Genomic DNA, 4146 nt, shown 5'->3' on the forward strand with positions numbered 1-4146 from the left:
ACATACGACTAACATACAAGTAACATACGGATACATACGACTAACATACGGATACATACGACTAACATACGGATACATACGAGCAAAAAAATTAGGAAAATATACGAGTAAAATTTTTATGCAAAGTAACGACAACTTAAGTAAAATATTACGCATTACTTCCCCGACTAAGGAAAGTTTGCGTTACAAGAGCAAAGATATTTGATATTAAACTGGTGGCCTGGGGTCATGCCTGGTAATCTGATGTGCGCAAAAAATAGCCTGTCGCGCAGTGGATGGTCTTCACGCGATCGATCTTTACCGTGCACTGAACAGATTGAAGAGCATAATACTGATTTACAGATGACACATTTGAGAAAGGAACCGTGATATAGATGTAACTAACACTGGTAAGTGAAGTGTTTTTGCTACCGCAGATGATACCAAAAATCTGCTTTAGGTTTGTAACATGAAAGATAAAAGCACATGTTTTGCAAACCAAAGGTTTGCCAACTGAATAGTCACAGAATGACACAATCAGTAGCTATTTAGTCTTATATGTCTGTTTGTATTTGTCGTTTAAAAGTGTGTTGTTAGAATATCAGGAAAAAATAATTCTTCGGACGTACGGTCAGGGGCACCCAACGAGAATATAGTTCAAAACCACTTAAACATAGCATTGTAAACGTATTTTGGTATTTAACGGTAGATATAGGCATTACATGCATTACAGGCCAAAGCAGTGCAAATGAAGCAGTTAAATTTTAACTGTTGATGTTACAAGTTGCTTTCGTAGTTGATTATGACTGCCAGGCCAGGCTTCTGCCATGCCGCCCAGAAAAAAATGCGCAATTTTCTGTGTATGGGCGCCTTAATAAAGGATAAAATTCCGCGCAGTAAGGATACGCAATGTAATAGTACCGAACGGTGCCTTTGTCGGATGTTCTCTCTGGAAGTACTTTTGCGCCATGCATGTCATTTCACATCAGCACACACTCTAGTCATTGGTAAGCTTGAAGGCATTCGTCCGACTTTAACCAAACATGGACGAAAAAGTACATACAAAGGAATCGTTCACTTTTCATAAGGTAGGGGACTGATGGTATTTTTTTTGTGCGGGGGGGGGGAGCATGCCAAACAAATGGCTTTAAGGCACCAAAGTATTCCGCCTGTGAGTGCTACATTCTAACCTGCAATCAGGCCCATTTTTAGCTTCGCCCATATGTTCTCTTGTGTCGTCGCTCGCTAAAATTGGGCCTGACCAAAAGTCTCTCAAGAATTCCGGACGGTCGGCCAAATTTTGGCCGACCAAACTCGTGATCTGATTGGCTGTTGAAACGCCGGAAGTGAAAATGCCATCGTGATTGCGCGGAGCTCTCGCGAAGTCCTCGAGACTAATCCGCCATTTGCTGCCTTTTGTTCTTACGATGACGTGGACGGGGCAACTTGATTTTATTTGTATAAATGGAGATATGCCATCTGGAACATCTCATAACTTGCCCAGAATCGGGTTTGAATCTCTGGAAAGAGTGAAATTAGCGATTCCGTTGTCGAGCTCTGTGGCCATGTGGTTGAAAGTACTTTGGCACAAACTTCCCTGATGTTTTGAAAGTTAAATAGCTGGTTCTTTCAAATGGCAATGAAAGTCGATGCAAATTGGTTTCCTGGATGAGACAAAGGACATATATATCAAAACGAGGAGATGTTGATAAAATCGCAAGTGACACGAATGCATGTTTTGAATATCTGTGTATCACTTACTGTACATGACACGGTTTGTTTGCACAATTTGGAGTCAGATTGCTTCATAATATTTCCAGTTGATTTGATTCTCGCTCCAGAAAGACCAATTGTACAAATATAAAAGAAATTTTGCGAGTCCATCTTACTGTTCGTACTCCATCAAAAGATTAACGGCCAAATTTATCATGATTTTAATGCGCGCAACTTCTAGAAATACACTGCAACTGAATTAACTATTACCCGAAAAAATCACCAAAGAAACCTTCATGGGCAAACACGTTAAAGGAATAATGTATTTCTCCTTTTTTTTTCTTTAAAAATCTATTGCCAAATCGTCCAACGACAAAATGCTAGGTTATCGCAATTACAAATTAAGATGTCAAGCTTAAAAGATTGCATATTCAGTGAAGTTCGGAGGAAGAATTACACCGGCCTTTGCCGCAATATAGTCGTCGAAAAGGTACAGAAAGTAACATTCCCCATGCTATAAATGTTTTTCTCAAATTAAAGCCACGGTAACCTTCGAATTCGTTTATAATATTCCTCTCACGGTAATTAACTCTGGTCAAAACAAAATAGCGTGAATCTGCCGTGCACGCGTGTATTGCTGTAATGGAAGTAAATTTGATTGGCCGATGAAGGACATGTCAATCAATCAAAAAAAGTGGGCGGAAGGAATATCGAAGAGGATAAATTTCGCCAACTCCACATTACGTACCACGCGAAACTAAAATAGAGCCTGATCGCAGGTTAGCTGCATTCTATCAACCGCAACAACCACAATTTAGTTCGTTTCCGTCAACAGCAATTCCACAACAAAAACAGGTCCCGGCTTCCTTCGCACAACCTCAGTTTTAAGGTCCTGATGTCAACAAATCTCAACAACTTAGCTCAGCTTCCCTTTTGGCCCCACAACAGGCGTGGCATTCTGGTTGGTCACCCTATCAGTATGAAGTCTGCCTCCTTCCGAACTCAGCCAAAAAGTGCTACGGTTGCAACCAGGACTTTGCCGATAAATATCGACAAGAGCCTCATAACGTGGTTATACGCCACACTGACAGGCGAATCAGAGGAAAAGACCTGGATGGGAACATTCAATTTAACTCTGGCTTTACCCACACGTACTAGCATTGTAATATCGGTCATATTAGCGGAAAAGATCCCTTCTTCGACGGGAAAGTGTGCTGTTCCGCGCAACTAAAACTGACCCCAGAACAAGAAAGCGTAATTATAAACGCAGGAATGTACGTTGAACATTTTTAGATAGATGTGATGTGATGCAAGGTTCGTTGCAAATCTCCTCTTGTATCGTTGCATAGTGAGCATGTATGGCACACCAATTCTCGGGTACTTTAATATCGGAAAATCGCCTCGAACTCACTTTCCAAGTTTATTTCCTATTTTTATGTCGATTCCAGGTTTCATTTCACTCTCTTAATTTAAATATTGAAATATTAATATGTAACTGAAATATTGAGTAAGAGCTAGAATGAGCAGTGTTTTGTTACCGTTGGCAGTTATAGTCGTAGGTTGCCTGTTTCAGAAGTCCTGTGCCAAAAGAGGAAATATTAAGTATACGCAGGACTGAACGTTTAACCTTCAATTAAGGAGTTGTGATGCTCGCAATAGAAATGTATGCATAGGACTTAAAATGTCCATACTCAGAAGTTCTTTTTATTATAACAACGTTTGTATATAGTTAGCTAAAGAATTTAAGTGCGGACTCTAGGTGAAGATCGGCTTACAGCCCTGAAACCACGTGTGAAATATTGTTTTCCGAGTGTGTCTACTATTTGAGGATCGCTTTATGACCAAAGTAATATATGTAGTAGTTGTGTGCATTAAGCAGTTACAGTTTCAGTTACAGTATCACTGAGTTGTCTTAATAATTTTTTATTTCCAATTCAGTTTGTATTTCAGACTTTTGAAGACTTAATTCCACTGACTTCATTTTAATTTTTAAATATTTACATTTATAGCTAAAATATCGTTTCAATACTTAAATAACTTTTCGGAGTTATTGTTTGTTGTCATTAGCAGTTACAGTTACAGTTGCAGTTAAAGTTAGCAGTTTCCAGGTTCAGTTGTCTGACATACAGAGTAAAGACAAAATGTTTTGTTCTATTGTCTAGTTTTGCAGTTTAAGTGAAACTTTGATTGCCAATCAATACAACAGGGTTTACATACCGTCAATAAATATTTAGTTATTTGGTGTTGCAAGGAAAGTTTCAATATTTCTTGAATTGTTAAGAGCTTTTGACGGCTTTAATAGCTTTGTAATTCCTGATATCTCGATGCGAAAAATACATACCCCTTGGACCTCTGATATGAAGTGTGTGTGTGTGTGTGTGTGTGTGTGTGTGTGTGTGTGTGGGGGGGGGGGGGGGGGGTGTTGCCACCCCCTCAGGGTTTTGTAAATGAGGT

Source organism: Montipora foliosa, unplaced genomic scaffold, assembly GCF_036669935.1.
Source record: "Montipora foliosa isolate CH-2021 unplaced genomic scaffold, ASM3666993v2 scaffold_393, whole genome shotgun sequence".
NCBI classification, from domain to species: domain Eukaryota; kingdom Metazoa; phylum Cnidaria; class Anthozoa; order Scleractinia; family Acroporidae; genus Montipora; species Montipora foliosa.